At 46.4% G+C, this 17,240-nt stretch overlaps 1 long non-coding RNA gene across 1 annotated transcript in view; it reads left to right on the top strand.

Annotated features, from left to right (window-relative positions):
* Window positions 1-16,372, top strand: part of LOC121142375 — a 34,912-nt gene extending 18,540 nt beyond the window's left edge. The window contains exons 2-3 of the long non-coding RNA XR_005879382.1: window positions 6,132-6,335; window positions 8,737-16,372. This is a non-coding gene — a long non-coding RNA (uncharacterized LOC121142375). The remainder of the gene's footprint in view (window positions 1-6,131; window positions 6,336-8,736) is intronic.
* Window positions 16,373-17,240: the final 868 nt, after the last annotated feature.

Here is a 17,240-nt window from a genome sequence, read left to right as displayed (position 1 = left end):
TCTCTTCTTAGCCTTCAGTGACTGCATTCTATGCTCTTCCTTAGGAGATGGACCTTTATAGATTCCAGGCATGGATGAGAACAATAGCATCTGTCCTTTGAACTCATTTCACTTAACACAACGTCCTCTGGTACTATCCATTTTGTTGCAAATGCTAGTATTTGATTTCAGCAAATCAAAGCCACAGTGAGGCAGCATCTCACCTGTCAGAATAGCTATCACACAGGCAATACATAACCAATTCAGGCAAGAAGACAGGAAAGAGGGCTCTTGTACATGACTGATGGTAATGTAAATTAATGTAATCACTTATAGAGACCAGTATGGAGGCTTATGGAAAAAATATAAAAATAACCCAGCAACCCCTATTGGAGATATATTCAAAGGAAATGCACTCATCATAGCAAAAAGTCTTTTTGTTTTTCCATATTTATTGCTCCACCATCCACAGCAGCCAAGATATTAAACAAGGTTCCTATTAACAAATGGATGGATAAAAAAATGTTGGATTTATACATAATACACACATGCACTTATAACTCTCCTGTCACTGTGGCCCCATACTTGACAGAAGCAACTTAAAGAAAGGTTTAATTTTTCAGAGAATCTCAGTCTATCGTGGTGGATAAAGTGTAGGGAAGCAGCCTGACTCGTGATGAGATGAGTATGGGTGCAGGCTATTCACACTCTGGTAGATCAGGAAGCACGGAGGGACCAGACTTCCTAGACCCACACTGGAGACTCACATCTCTACCAGCTAAACTCCACCCTTTGCAGTTCCCCAGCCTCCTGGCATATTTATTGCATATGTGGTGGGATGGGGCATGAGTATGCCATGTTGTACACATGGTGATCAGAGGACCAGTTGCAGGAGCCAATTCTCTCCTTCCACTCTTGGGTCTAGAGTTCAAACCTAAGTCATCACTCTTGACAGCAAGTGCCTTTACCTACAAGGCCATCTACCAGCCCTATAAAACTCTAATTAATTATAATCCATAGATTGGGAGAGCTAGACTCATGGCCTAGGTTTCACGTAAGTAATGAGAGACCTCTCTCTTTTCTGGGGCCAACCAAGTCCCTACGGAAAGTCGTTACTTGGAGGATGAACCCATGAGATTGATTGATCATTATACTTTATAACATGAAAAATGTGATATTTAGCATTGCAAAATATGATGGTTTGAATGAAGATGACTCCCACAGGCTCGTATGTTCAAATGCTGAGTCCCCAATTGGTGGAACTGCTGGAGAATGATTGGGAGGTGTGTCCTCATTGGAGGAGGTGTGTCACTGGGGCAGGCAGGCTTTGGGGTTTCAAAAGCCCACAGTATTCCCAGTTAGCTCTCTCTGCTTCCTGCTCTGGGATTAGGGTGTGAGCTGTGAGCTTTTGCTCTAGCTGTCTGCTACCATTCTTACAGTCCACTGCCACAGACTCTAACCCTCAGGAACTATAAACCCAATTAAACTCTTTTTAAAAAAAGTCAGTTTCTTTGGTCATGACGTCTTGTTCCAGTAATAGAAAAAGTAACTAAGACACAAATAAAACTGAGAAATGAAGAGCTGTATTAGTCAACTGTGACCAGCAACAATGAAATAATTATAGGGTAGATTTAAATAGCCCACATGGATGTTTCCTACTCTTTTCAAACACTTAACTGATACTGTAATGAGGAAAATGTTACCCCCTCTTTATCTCTATGTGGGGTGTGTGTGTGTGTGTGTGTGTGTGTGTGTGTGTGTGTGTGTGTGTGTGTGTTTATCAAAGAGGAGTCAGCTTCCCTGAAGCTGGAGTTTCAGGAAATTGTGAGAATTGTGAGCTGTCTTATGTGGGTGTTGGAAATCGAACTCTGTTCTCTTGCAGCAACAGTATGTTCCCCCTAACCACTGAGCCATCTCTCCAGCCTGCAAAAAAATGTGTTCTTAATAAGTAATCCTGGGGCTCATGAAAAGCACTCAGGGCAAGCAATGAGCACTGGAGACATGAATATTTGAAACTGCCCCAGGCAGCGTGGTCTCATTATGAACCTTATGCTGGGTGTGGTGCATGTTCCCAAGAAGCTGGTGTTCCTTCAAAACGGTGGCATGCCAAACCCTGTCTCTCTCACACGCTGTGGCTGCTTAAGTCAAGGTAGTATTCCCGTCTGAGGAGAAACAGGCTCCGGGAGTCCAGGTTACCCGGAAATAGAGGCCTGAAACTTGATCTCTCACCCACGTGACTTTTCTCCTCTTTGGTTCTGATACAGCAAGGACACACAATTCTCTTTGTGTTGGTTTTGTTATTGTTATTTTGTTGTGAATTTTTTCCTCCTGTATGTAAAGAGCTAAAAACAACAGGTACAAACCTGTATAGGTATGATACCAGAAAGCTCTATGAGAAGTCCCTGAATTTTCTCACTTCAGACCCCACCATTATCTACAAAACCACGGGTTTCCAATGCTTCTACGGTCTGTTCGTGGGGAGTCAGTGGAAGCAGAGACTATTTGGGGGAATCTTTCAAGCTGATAATGGCAGCATGTCCCTCTCGTCACAATCCCTCTTCATCACCATCTTTTCCTCCCTACCAAGAGCATCCCACCATCTCTGACACGACACCATCATCACAGGCGTTAGTAACACTCCATCACTGATGCCATCATCACAGGCGTTAGTAGCACCCCATCACTACTGTTCCGTGACCATCTTCACCCCTGCCACTACAATTGCCATGTATAAAGAACATTTCAGTGTTATGTATTAAATTTTGCTTATGAACATTACACATGCCTGCCTCCACCCCAAGGAATACTCTGTGCTAGACTGTTTTCTGGAATCATGAACTAGATATCAGATTATGCAACATAAAAACAAAAACAGCTTGACGTGGAGGTGCACACCTGCTGTCCCAGCACTTGGAAAGCTGAAGCAGGAGGACTACAATTTCCAGGCCAACCTGAGCTGTATAAGAGCCTGTCTCAAACAAAACAAAACAAAAACAAAAGAGCAGCCTTGGGTCCAGTTAAGGCTCTGGCATTCCTGTAAAACCAGTGTGGACATGAAGGAGACTCAGCTTTCTTCACATACCAGGATAAGAAAAAGAAGGTTCTGGTAGACCCAGGCTTCATAGTACATGCATGCATGCCTTTTTGGGTTTGGACTGAGACCATGGTTAATGGGGTACTCTAGACCATGCCTTCGGCACAAAAACCAGAGGCACTCACCCCAATGGAGACCTCAGGCTTGAGACTCCAGTGATCAGCAAGGGAGAGGCTCTGTAGTAAGACAGGAGGCTTGTTTTTTGGATGCTAGAAAACTACTCAAGCAGCTGTCCTCACTCCCTAATTATACCCTTGCTGGGGAGGTCTGTAAGGGCTCTAGAGGCCTTTGGGCTCCTAACCATCTCTGCTTAGGTAAGAGCCCTGTGCAAACAAGCCTCTGGGGGGCACAGACATGTAAACAGCTCTGCAGCTGACACTGACACATAAGCTGGGGAATAAAACAAGTGTCTGCAGATCCCAGAGTCCGCAGTCAGCACCTCCTTGGCCTTGTGTCAGGGGAAGGGATTCCCAGGAAGTTTGCCAATTCACCAGGGACCTGAGAACAGGCGGCATGAAAGAGGAGAGGCCATTGGGAAGAATGGGTGTGCGACCAGCCAATGTGACTTTCTTCGTGTAAGGGCTGGGATGGCTTCACTGAGGGAGCGTGCCACTTACAGAGAGAGTGAAACAAAATAAAGAACACCACCAGTGTGCAGTTGAGCCGTGGGAGCAGCCCAGTCTGCCTCCCCAAGGAACTGGCATTGTCAGAGATAGCGGATAAACATGCCCCTTTGTGTTCTCTGCAATTACTGCTGCCAGTGCTGGTGAGGATCCCACGGTGTCCATGGATGTAAGACCTCGGCCCTGCACAGTAACATGGCTAAGATGGCACATGTTACGTTTTATGTACTTTATCACAAACAAACAATGGGAGTGGTTAAAGGGTCTAGGTAGGATTATTTATTTTTATTTTGTGTGTATGAAAAGGACTTGTTTTGGAGAGTGTCTGTGTACTACGTTCATGTGTGGTGCCCATGGAATCAGAAGAGGACACTAGGATTCCTGGAACAGGAGTTATAGACAAGTTGTGAGCTACCATGTAGGTGTTAGAATTGAACCTGGGTCCTCGGCAAGAGCAGCAAGTGCTCTTAAGTGCTGAGCCATCTCTCCAGCCTCTAGGTAGTTTTTTATCCATTAAAAAAAAATTGGAGCCAGGAGGTAGTGGTGCACACCTTTAATCCCAGCACTTGGGAGGCAGAGACAGGCGGATCTCTGTGAGTTCGAGACCAGCCTGGTCTACAGAGCAAGTTCCAGGACAGGCTCAAAGCTATACAGAGAAATCCTATCTCAAAAAAAAAAAAAATAATAATAAGGAACTAAAGTCTTACTAGGAATGTACAAACAGAAAATACGTGCCTAGTTCTTCTTATTTTAGTATTTTACACAAGTAACTTTGTCACTTGGGAAAATATATAATGGGCTTCTTTTTTTAAAAAATATGCTTAGTTTGGATTTATATTTCAGAATCTTATTTATTTTAGACAGGATCTTACTCTGTAGCCCAGACTAGCCAGAACCTCAAAGGAAGCCCAGGTTGGCCTCAAATTTTTGATCTCCCTGGTGTGCGCTGCCATGCCAGATATGACTTTATGTCTTTAATTCCCAATACAGGTACCACCGCGACACTCAGTAAGTAGAGGCAGCTGGATCTCTGAGTTCAAGACTAGCCTGGTCTACATAGTAAGTTCCATGCCAACCAGGGCTGCATAGTGAGATCCTGTCTCAAAACAAAATAACACAATAGCAGCCATGATTTCATGACACTTGCCTTTGTGTCTTTCACCAAGTCTCCCCATTGCCTTCAATTCTGTAAAAAGTAACCTTGGGTGATATTTCCCCCATATCATGGTTTCTTTCAAAGAAGGGACTTTTTTTAAAATTCTAGCTAGGATCCCTGTGGCCACTCTAAAGGGAGACAACTTCTATCCCTCAATCAATTGTGTTTGCTGTCACCAACTCTCACTGCCCAGGTAATTTATAAGGAGTAGAAGTTGGACTACTGATTCCAGAGGACAGGAAGTCCAAGCTCAAGTGTTGATGTCTGCTGGAATCTGACCAGGGCCCTCCTTCTGAGCTGTGACAAAAGTTGTCATGTGGTAGAGAAAACCAAGACATCAACACAGACCCTGGCCTCATGATTGAATCTAAGCCTGATCGTCTCCCAAATTATTCCTCTCCCCATGGATCCACTAGAACTGGAGTTAAAGACCGTTTAAGCCACTACAGCAGTAGCTGTCAACCTTCCTAATACTATGACTCTTTAATACAGTTCCTGTGACCCCCAACCATAAAATTATTGTCATTGCTACTTCCTAGGTGTCGTCTTGCTACAGTTATGAATCATAATGTAAATACCTGATATGCAGGACATTTGACATGTGACCCCTGTGAAAGGATAGGATCCTTTGGCCCTCAAATGGTTCCCTATCCAGGTTGAGAACTATTGTCTAGAGTTGTTTGTTTTTAATCCATAAAATTTTTCTTGAAAGTCAAGGAGTATTCTTAAAACATGAATTTGCAGATTGAGTGAGATGTTTTGGTGGTTCAGATATGGGGTTGTTTTTGTTTGTTGGCTGGTGCGTTTCCTTGTCATCACTGGGGAGTGATTCTAGGGCGTCTTGCATGGGACGCCCACACTCTGCCAGCCCTGGATTGGGGATGCGTTTGTTAACATATAGATTTGGGGACATAGCCTGACCTTAGTTTTTTCTAAGTGCTGCCTTCACAGCAGCTTCCTGCAGCGGCTTGGCAGCCTTCCTGCTTCTGTTCTGTTTTGTTCTCACCAGTCAAGCCCAAATGGGAAAAAACAACAGGGCTTTTCTAGTTCAGTTGAGAAAAATGCTGCTGCTGCTGAGATGGTTGGGACAGCAAGCACTCCCTAAAGCATCCTCAGTCTCACCTTACCTCTTTGCCCTGTTCTCTAAAGGGATTATGTATTATATTTCTTTAAGGATTTCCCAGTGATCTGCTGTTTTACGCAAAACTAGATATCCCCGGGCTGACAAGGTGAGTTTCTGAAAAAGAAATATTTTCTATTGACTTCATCATGTCCACAGATGTGTTCCTACAAGAAGAGAAAGATCTCCCAGTAATCATAAAAGAGGCTTTACTGCAAGAGGAGGCTAAGCAGAGGCCAGTCCTGTGGCAAATGGGATCATCTGCAGCTCTGGCAAGATTCTACCTGCCTAGAATCAGATGACCGGGATAGAAGGACCTGAGAAGGACATGGAATTTGGACCCAGCTCTGAGAATCATGTTAGGTAAACAAGTTAACCTCTGACCTTCTTCAGTTTCTGTATCCAGGAGAAGACACTAATCAAGTCTGTTTTGAAGGGCTATTGTGAGGCTATGTGACTTTGTTGTAAAGTGCTTGACACATAGTATAGGTTCATGGGTGGTGACTACTATGACCTACCAGCTCTCTTTGACTTTGTTGTAAAGTGCTTGGCACATAGTATTGGTCCTCATGAGTGATGACTACTATGACCTACCGGCTCTCTTTGACTTTGTTGTAAAGTGCTTGGCGCATAGTATAGGTCCTCATGGGTGGTGACTACTATGACCTACCGGCTCTCTTCCGTTTGCAGAGCAGAATTCAAAGAGCCTGCTGTGTGTCCCTTGTTCCCTATGGGCGTTCTCCAAGCCAATAATGGCTACCCTGCCTGTAGCACACAGCCAGAGGCTGACAACCCTGTGCTTTATGACGTCACTGATAACCCTCCCAACCAGTTCTGCCACACCCTGTGCAGTTAAAAAAAAAGCACAGGCTTGAATTTCCATCCAACTTCCCTTCATACCTGAGCCTCCGCAGGAGAGCATTCTGGTTTTTGTGACCTGGACTCACAGATCCCAGGCTGGCCCCCAGCTCCCTATGTATCGTTGTATGATCCCGAGCCTTCCTCTTCTCACCTCCTGAGGGCTGACTATAGGTGTGTGCCTGGGGGGTCAAACCTACAGTCTCAGGCACGCTGGGCAAGTCCCCCACCCCCAACTGAGCTCCAGTCTCAGCTCTGACTACAATTCTCTTCTGCTGCTCGCTTCTCTGCTCCTGAGGTCCTGGGGGCAGAGATGGGGGGTTTCTTACCCATCTTGGATTCAATGTCACTGTGTTTAGCAACTAAAACCCCAACATGCCCAGATATATCTAAATTTCAGATAAAAAGACAAAGTGTTAATGTGAGCATGTCCTATGTAATATTTGGAGTGGAAATACCTTAAAAAGACAACTCATCGTCCCGACCTTATCATCAGCACTCTTCCTGGAACCCCACTCGTGGCGGATCTCCCTATTCCATTGGAGCTGCCGGGCACACCAGCAGGTGCCGCTTTCCTTTTCCCTTACAAAGCTTTCTTCTTGCATTCAGGGCTCAAGCGCTCTCCAGCTCAGAGGCAGTGAGCATTCACAGGGTGCGTGGGTGCCGTATGTGCGTTTTCTCTACCAAAATGAAAATCCATGCATTTATTTCTGCTGAGGTGTGTAAATACTTCATCTGCTCTGCCTGTTCAGTCAGAGCTCCCAGTTCTATCCTGTTGCAGCCGGCAAGTGTTTGAAGTGTTCAGCTTTTAAAGCAGATATTTAACTAAATTGGCTGCTAGCCCATCAGTACTTGTGTTCACCTTGGTGAGAATGACAAAGGGACTTTTGTGCCAAACTAGCCCACTAGTCACCTCTGGCTTTGAAAGATTCCTTGGCTTATTGTCCTTAATGCTGCCAGTGTTGACTCTCAGCAAGTTAAATGCTCCCCCCCCCACACTGAAAATGTCTGCAGAATCCCCATCTGCAGTGAAAATACCAGCAATAACACTGGAGACAGAAAGCAGGGGTTACTGGAGGCCAGGGCATTGAGGCAATCTGAGGCCAAGTACAGAGGTTGGACTTAAACCTGCTGCTGGTAGAGCAGATGTCTGGGTTGCCTGGGGATATGGGAGGCTTGGGAGAAGCATTGGACTGGCTCCTCGGCTGTGTCGGGAGGTAGGAAGGGGGACATCCTAGGGAGGGTTAGGACAGTTCTTTTCATTGTGAGACAGTTGTAGTGTCTGGAGCACCCATTTCCTGGCTTGCCTCCCTGGAAAAACAAAGGAATCACACCTGTATCTGGGCTTGCAACCACCTGCCAAGCTCCTGTTGGTGCCCAGTGACTCATATTAGAGTCTAATGTAAATGATCAGACCCTGCATTGTGGCTAGGGGTAAGTTTCCCGGGTTTGATTCTGCCTATGCTACTGGAGAAGTTACTTTCCCTGTGACCCAGTGTTCTGTATAAAATATCAATATGGCAGTGTCTACCTCATGTACGTGGCCAGATGTGGCTGGAGTTGCTAGGAGAGCAGAGCTCATGCTTGTCAAGTGCTTAGAGCAGAACCTGCATTGTAGTGCCAAGTCCTTGAGTTTCATGTTTCTGTCATGCATACATACATACATGCATATATATAAATATGTCATATATATCCTGTATATATTTATATGTATGAATTTATCATCTATAGACGTGTGTGTTTGGGTTTGTGACTGTGGACAATGGGCGGCCAGCTGGTTCATAGTCACAGTTGTGACGGTGTAGGCTCTTTGGATGGATACCTTTAAAGAGAACTCAGGAAACGTTATTGGATTCTTTTATGAACTTTTAGCAGTTCTGTGTTGATTTCTCTCTTTCTCACACAGGCTACAGTCATGGGCTTGGTTTGGGACTTAGAAACCAAGTTAGCTTCTCAGTGTGGAAAGCGACCATGCCACCTGCAGAGTGCCTGGCTGAATTTCACCCATGGTAGACATCCAACAGCTTCTGGGCCAACAGGCAACCACCCAAAGGGAGCGGACAGGTTGCTGGATCTGTTTCCTCTGAAATGCAGCTGTGTCCAGTGTGAAGTAGACGAAGACACCATCAGGGTTGGAAGTGGCCTCGGGGACTAGATGGGGAAGGAGCCTCTTTTCTGAGAAGGATATGGCAAAGGTGGGAGGGATACTGTGTGGTGTTCCCAGCAGAGACTCCAGGCTACCTCAATTCTTCAGGTCCTTGGATGTGACTGACAGCCAGCATTCTATGTGATGGGTCAGCGAGCCTGACAGCCTCCCTGTTCCCTACGAGCAACATCCAGACTGCCTCTCAAACAACACAGGTGGGAGACTGTTGCCTCTCAGGCAGCTCAGGTGGAAGGGACTCCCTTCTGCTTTTTAGGGCCTGGTATTGAATCGGAGAACTAGTCTTTATCAAACGGGCCTGGAATGAATTTTACAGGTTGTGCTAAGATCTTTTAAATCCAAAAAGCTAGAATTGGGTGACTTGCCAAATCAAAGAGGCCAAATGCAGATAAAGCATCCCAAATTCGGGGTTGGGGAAGTAGCTCAATTGGTAGATTACTTTCTTAGCATGCAGGAAGCCCTGGGTTCAGTCACCAATTCTTAACAACCAGGGGTGAAGATACACACCTATAGTCCTAGCACTAGGGAGGAGGAAACAGGAGGATCAGAAGTTTAAGGCCAGCCTTGAACATAGTAAATTCAAGGCCAATGTAGGCTAAGGAGGCTCTTTCTCAAAAACAAACAAACAAACAAACAAACAAACAAAAACAAACATGGAAAAGCCCCGTGATAGGGAATCAGGAACATGCCAGCCAGATACTATCGAAACAGACAGCAAGTGAAGTGACACTTGCTCTCAGTGACTGTGGCCACTGTGGCTTGTAAGCCAGTCAGTTGAACTCTTGGCAAGGTGCTAAAGACAGAAATCCAGCAGTCCATCTCCCGAGATCAATACAGCAACTCTCAGCGTGGCTGGTCTACCCGTGACTACACACTGATGGGGAGATGGCATTAGCTGGAACCCCTACAACCCCCAGGGCAGTCTGGATGGCACAGCCTGTTATGCTGGATGGAATAGGGATGTTTATCCCCCTGATTTCTCCAGCCTCCTTTGGATGCAGCCCGATATTATACAGTTAGCTCTCTGCTCAGGTTATGGTATCTGGAATGTCTGTTACTTATCCCCCCAACTGGTGGCAGTGTAATGAGGTGCCCCTCTAGGAGATAGGGTGTGGTTAGTCACCAAAGTAGCCTTTGAAAGTTTTTGCTCTGCCCCTAGCTCTGGTACTCTGCTGGCTCACCACCATCATGGTGCAGCTGTCCCCACCTCCACATCCTGCCTGCCATGATGGGTTATGTCTAGATATCGTTTTTAAAAGACAACAATATTCCATGGTGTGTGGGTGTGTGTCTATTCCCTCACCTGCAATGGCCTAAAGGTGGCTAATGTAATAACACCAGCATGGACCTTTTCCTTGAGCTGTAGACATAATGGCATTTGGCAGGGGAGCTACCATCGTTTGGCCATTTTCTGAACAATGTGATGGTTCCCTCTGTCTCTTTCATGTCAGGGAGAACTGAGTCCCTTTGGGCTGGTACAAAAGGATATGTGAGGGACAGGGTTTAGAAGGGAAGGAAGAACCAGCCACCACATCTTCCCCACTATGATATCCTGTAACCTTCACAATGAAATAAACTCTTCCTTTTTAAGATTTTTTAAGCTATCTTCCCCAGCAATAGGAAAAGTTGATCCTAACGATTTAAAACAATAGCATTACCCTTGAGTTGTAGGATCATAACAGGGTTGACCCAAAATTTGCCCTCTAAATCTTCTAAGCAGTAGGGTCCATTTTTTGTGTTGATTTGTTTGATTAGATTTTTAAGTTATGCACATGTAGTGTCTTTTAAAATTAAAACCTGCCAAGTGTGATGGCACATGCCTTCAATCCCAGCACTTGGGAGGCAAAATCAGGCAGATCTCTGTGAGTTCAAGACCAGTCTATTCTACTTAAGGAGTTACAGGACATTCAGGGCTGCATGATGAGATCCTGCCTCAAAAATAAAATAAACAAACAACAAAATTAGAAGCCATACTTTATGTATATCAGTACAGTTTACTTATTGACATGATGATAGAATATTTTGGTACAGTTTTAAACAGAAGAAAAAAGGGAAATTCTCATGTTACAAAACCCTGTCCTCACAAGCAAGCAAACAAACAGACAAAAATCACCTTTCCTAAATGGGTCAATCAGACAAATGGACTCAGTGACTAGTAGTGTCTAATGGTCCATAGCACTGGTTCTCAACCTTCCTAATGCTGTGACCCTTTAATACAGTTCCTCATGTTGTGGTGACTCCAACCATAAAGTTATGTCATTGCCACTTCATAACCGTAATTTTGCTACTGTTATGAATTGTAATGCAAACATCTGATCTATGATACGTGACCTCTGTGGGGGTCGCGGCCCACTTGTTGCGAACCGCTGGCCTATAACATTAGAAGTCGGCTTTCTTTTAACCCCACCTACCAAATATTAGAGTGCCATTTTGAAGGGTTCAACATATTTGCTTCTGTGGCAGAGTGGGAACTTGAGGCTCCCACAGATTTGTGTTCTCAGAGCCTTTGTGGGTGCAGAGGGGGTGGGGTTGCTGGGAATGTGGGACCATCTATTCATTCTCCATAGGCAAGTGGTATCAGATCCTGGGATTTCCTTTATGTTCTCAGGAATGTGCAGAGTGAGCTCCCCAGGCTGTCCTATTGTTGGGCTGTGTGCTTAAGAGAGATAAGGTGACAGAACACTGGTGTTCCACGGGGCCTGCCCAGCTGCGTCCTATGCCATCAGCTCCAGCGCCCCACAGGGGGCGGGGGAGCCACAGATGACAGGCAGCTGCGAGTCATCTGCTGTGGGAACAATATCAGCTGGCAGCTCGCCCTCCTTCTGAGATATTTGCCTTAAAGTTCCACGGGGGTGAGGGTAGGGCTTGAAGGGGTCGTATTTATAGTTTGTGCTATAAATAAGTTGTCTTGGGCAGCTGCTGTCCAACTGACTTTTTGAATGTGAACATCATGATTGAAAGGGTCAGATGATCTCCAGAAAGCGCTAAGGCCTCCTTATTCCATCCCTGAGTTCTGCTGGCACTTTCCCTCACTCCTGTGGCATGTGGAAGTCTCCATGGCACACCTACCCACTTCACCCCACCCTTCTCTTGTACATCTTATGGTTAGTACACTCTCATCAGACCTGTCAGAACGCAGAGCTACCTGGTATAAGCCTCTGACACATGTTCCCTTGGATGGAGTGGAAAGACAGGAGGGGGTCCCAACCTGCCAAGGATGCTTCTTGGAGTGGTCTTTGGCACTAGCAACTTCATGTATATTTAATGAAGAAATAGCAGGTGACCCGGGCTGATATTGAGACATCTGAGCTGCTACCCTGGGTTGAGGAAAGTGAACAACTAACTCAGCCACAGCATTGGCTCTCTGAAATGGGAATCCCACGTGTGGGAACCTCTCTGGTGGTGCTGGGTCATGTGTGCAGAGCAAAGAGTGGGAACTAATCAAAAGTCCACCTATAGGGGCTAGAGAGAGGGCTCCTTTGTGAAAGCACTTGCTGCTCTTGCAGAGGAAGGGATTCAGCTCCCAGCACCCAGGTGGGGCTGCCTTCATGAACGGACAAATATGCCAGTGGGATCATAATTTGATGGCATTATTGGGAGGTGGTGGAGAGTAGGCAGAGCCTGGCTGGAGGAAGTACGGTCTTGGGAGCACACCCAAGAGAGATGTGTCTAGTCCACATCCCCCCCACCCTCTGTGCCAGCTGCCTAACTAACCTCTCTTCTGTAGGTGTCTATATGTGAACCCCCCCACCCCAGCCTCGAGTCTTGGCTTAAGTCTCTTGTTTTGCCTATCAGGACTGGGGCTTTGGTCAAGCTTGCTAGTTCTAGTATTGGCTATATTAAACTATTACTCTCTGGAATTTTCTCTAGTTTTATGCCCAAACTGCTTTTACTCATTCTTATGTCCATCTTGAGATCCAGAAATTCAAGGCCAGAACCTAGACTTGGTCCCATCTATGCAGGGACACCAGGCATTTGTGTACTTGCTGTCTGACCATCTCTCCTCCCCTGGGATTCTACTACACTTTGGGTACACACCAGGCCTGGACCAAGCAAGATGCCACACAGGGTGAGGGCAAAGGCACAGACAAGCATCCCTTCTGTGTCAGGCTAACAATTGTCTGGGCCAGAGGTCAACAGTGTCATAAAGTCTTACCACAAAGTCACATGGAATAGCAGGAATCTGGGGCAGAAAAGAGTCCTCTAGAGGAAAAAGGCAGCTCTATTAGCATGGAAACGCTTCCAGGGGACTCCTCCAGAGAAAAAGGCTGTCCTATTAGCCTGGAAACATTTCCAGGGGACTCCTTATCTATGGGATCTGCTCAGCCTGACTCCTTCCTCCCAAACCTCCTCAGAGATAACAGTTGATTTTCCTTCTCCCTCATCCTCCCCTTCCTCTCCCTAAACTCATGGAGGCAGGACCTAGGTTCATCTCAAGGTGATGAGAAGAGACTGGCCCATATGAGTTGCCTCTGGCTGTTGGCATCGGTAGTAGGGGTTACATGGGCAGTATTTACTCCACCATCACTGGCTGCAGTCTCAAGTAACTCTGTACAAACCGGAGGCGCCAAGTCCTTTCCCAGTGTCCTACCTGGAGCATGAGATTTCAGTCTCCATTGTCTTGGGCTCACTTGTCAGGTGGGGCGTGTTTCAGAGAGGACAAATAGAGTAAGTGAGATAAGGGTTAAACACTGAACGGAGGGAGTGTGCTCGGCCACTGGAACTCTCACTTCTGCCAGGGCCTGCGGCTGGCTGTGCATCACCAAAGGGATGGGAACTGGAAGCAGAAGCTTCGTTTCCCTCTACTGCTGCTCCGGCCAGGGGACCAGGAAGTGGGCAGGAAGGAAGGAATGGTGGCATTCTGCCCTTTAGGCCTACAAAGCCACTCTGGCTCACTGTAAGCCAGCCTCTTGCCCTGTCCAGAAGATCTGCGTCTGGTCCATAGCTCACCTGCCTCTGACTCAAAAGATGAGAGTTCCCTCTGACCCCTTCTCATCTGTAAAGATCCTGCCCCACAGGAAAGATAATACCTTAATACTTGTCAGAGGCTGACACAGGGCTGACTGGCAGACACTGCTTATTATAATACTAGTTAATTGTCATTTCAGTGAGCCAGAGATCTTAAGGGATGAGCAGAATCCACCCTGAAAAAGGAAAGAAAGGTTGAAAATACCCTGAAAAGAGCCCGTAATTTCAACAGGTAGAGGCACCTTGAGAGGTAGAGGCAAGAGGATGAGGAGGAGTTCAGTGCTCCATTGCAATTGAGGGCCATTACAGCTGGCTCCCTACCCCCATGCACATAGGTACTGGGGATCAAACTCAGTTCCTCAGGCTTACACAAGCACTTCACCAATGAGCTGCCTTCCCACCCCAGCATCAGTTTCTTCGTGTGTGGTCTGCAGTCTAGATTTTTTTATTTCTCTGAGCTACAAGTCAGTAAATGCCCCTTGCAATCATGAGTGTTTATGTCTAATATTCTACACCCCCCACCACACTTTTGAGACAAGTCCTTACTGTGTAGCTTAGGCTAGCCTCAGACTCATGATCCTCCTGCGTCAGTCAGCCTCTGGAGCACAGGAATAACAGGCACACATGTCTATGCCAGCTTTGTCACTCATATTTTAAAGAGGAAAAAACTGAGGCTCACTCAGGTAGAAGCGACTTGTCCTAGGCTTTCCATTAGGCTTGTCCTAGGCTGCCCACTGAGAGCCAGGTCTCAGCAAAGCTCCACCCTTGCTATACCTTGTTGCCATGGTCCCTCACAACTGCTCCCTCCCTTCGGCATCCCTGGGGCCTCTGTCACGCTCCCCTGACCCAGTGCCATCCCAGGCCTGGTGAGATCATGTCTTCCGAAGGCGCCACCTTGGTTCCATTTTGCAGTTAGAATGAGACTATCATTTCAGGAACCTCAAAGTGACAAGTCCCAGACACCAAGATTATGAAAAATCAGTGTCTCATTGGGATCTTAATTGCATTAAGTCACCAGGCAGCTGATGCTGGACACAGCCACACCTCTGGACAAGACTCCTGATGCTGCTGTCAATGTCACTGCTTTATCCTCTGCTTCTGCCTCTGTCTGTGTCTTTGCCACCCCCACACCCCATCTTTCTCTTCCTCTCTCCAATTCTCAGGCAGGGCAACAGGAAGCCTCAAATGGAGAGGATCCCCATAGAACGCAGATTCATTACAAGAAGACTCAAGGCTCAGAACAAAGCAGTTATTCTACAGGCTGAGTGAGCTTCCTGCCTAGTTTCAGGGCTGTCCATGGAGCAGCAGGGTGCAGGGTGTGTAAAATCTCAGGATTGTTACCAATGCTGGAAGATCAATGCTGGGCTGATTTCAGCTGGGGGAGTAAAGGCTAAGAGCACTCTTAGTGGTTATTTGGTCCTGCTTGCCAAGAGTGTAGCCCATCACAGAGTTACACAGGGTGTAGCAGACAGAAGCTGTGGTGGGTGAAGGGGCATCAGTATGTGGTGGGCCAGGAGGGGCTACCCTGCAAAGTGTATCCGGGCTTAACATTTCCCACTATCCAGATATTCACATGTCACTTAGCAACTTGTTCTGGAGCGTTCCCTCTGGGCTGGTTCCTGCAGGCTCTGATTCCACTCATCCCTGCGGAGTAGTCAGTGTGGCTATACTCTTCTAGGGGCTCCTGAAGCTTCTTTAGATTGGGGACTACATCTCAGTCACCCCTGGTCTTTGAGCCAGGCATGCAATTTTTTTTCAACATGTGAATCAAGGAATCCTTCATAAAACGAAACCGGCCAATGCAGAGAACAGGTGCCTATGCCGTCCAGATGTGAGCTCTGTTTCTCTGACTCTCCAGACACATCTTCCCCTATAGCTTGTATTCTGCCCCGAGTGATGAGAAACCATAACCTTGAGTAGACCTTTGTCCTGGGTTTCTTCCTTTTCTTTCCCAATGGGCTCAAGAGTATGGAATGAAATTCTTGCTTATTCTCAACTTCATACTACTGAGGCTTTGCCCTCACAGTCATGCAGTCTTCATGCACAAAGTCTCACCTGGGATTTCTTCAGCATATACACCTTATTAAAAAATAATCAGAGCTGGAGGAATGGCTCAGCTCAAAAAATGCTTGCTGTGCAAACAATGCCATTCCCCAGTAGCTCCCTCTGCTTTGTGCTTGTGGATAGATGTAGTGGCATCTTTTTCTGTCGATAGACTTGAGGTAATGGCTTTAGGGTGTGGCTTCAGTGTACAAAAGTGATCCCTTGTAAGGAAGAGGAGCAGCTCTGTCTTGGGTTGTGGTCTCAGCATCCTGGATTGCAGACACTGCGCCTCCAGGGGCTGAAGATGCCAGTGGTTATTTACCATCGTTATGTGAGTGCTCCCTAAATAAATATCTGTCATTCTTTATCCTGGTATTCGTGGTCTTCCTTTAACCCACCTTCAGACAGAGATGGGAACGCTCAGCTACATGACATGCCTGCTTGCCTGCTGCCGTATTCCCCACCATGATGCTGATGGACACTAAACCTCTGGCTGCCTTGGTCATGGTGTCTTATCACAGCAATAGAAAAGCATCTAAGTAAGACGATCTCCAATGTTGGCCCCTGACCTCCAAACACACCTGATGCAGATACATGAATGTGTACCTGCACACCCAGAGAAAGGGAATTTCTGAGCATTCTGTGTCACAACTATAAATTAGGTAGTGGGTTTTCTTGGATTTTGCTTTCAGTAGTTGATGAAGTAAAGATCTGTAGCTAGGAATTGCCTCCCCAGACTCATCTTCAACAGTTTAATCTGGTGATATGACATGTTGACAGAGGTGTTTTCATATTCATCGGCTTTGCTAGAGCCCTTGTGATACAATGTTTGAAGGATGCTTGTAGCAGTTTCCCCACAGGACAGTAGACAGAGCTCGAGGTCATGGAATGGGGCAGGGGCCTCAATGAAGCTTTGAAATACAGCCATCCTGCATATTAAGGAGTCCTGTGATGGGGATTTCAGATAGACTTCTTGAGAACCAGTAAGAAGAGATGCTCGAGATGTGGAAAGCCAACTCCTGGGAGGAGACGAGTGACCTTCCACACACAATCATGTCCTCCTGTCCTGATTCATCCTGGCCAGGAAGTAGTCACTTTCCCCCAGCTTTACCAGCGACATCTGAAATTCCTTTAAAAGATGTAAAGGTTTAAAATGCATCTGCCACTTGCCAGGGTGGTCTTCCAGTGATGCTAATGTGATACTTATATCTGTATGGATGTTCCTAGTAGCATGT

The sequence above is a fragment of the Mesocricetus auratus genome, unplaced genomic scaffold (genome assembly GCF_017639785.1).
Source record: "Mesocricetus auratus isolate SY011 unplaced genomic scaffold, BCM_Maur_2.0 Super-Scaffold_100009, whole genome shotgun sequence".
Taxonomy (NCBI): Eukaryota; Metazoa; Chordata; class Mammalia; order Rodentia; family Cricetidae; genus Mesocricetus; species Mesocricetus auratus.
The sequence above is the reverse complement of the archived record's forward strand: the minus strand, read 5'-3'. Positions and strand labels throughout refer to the sequence as shown.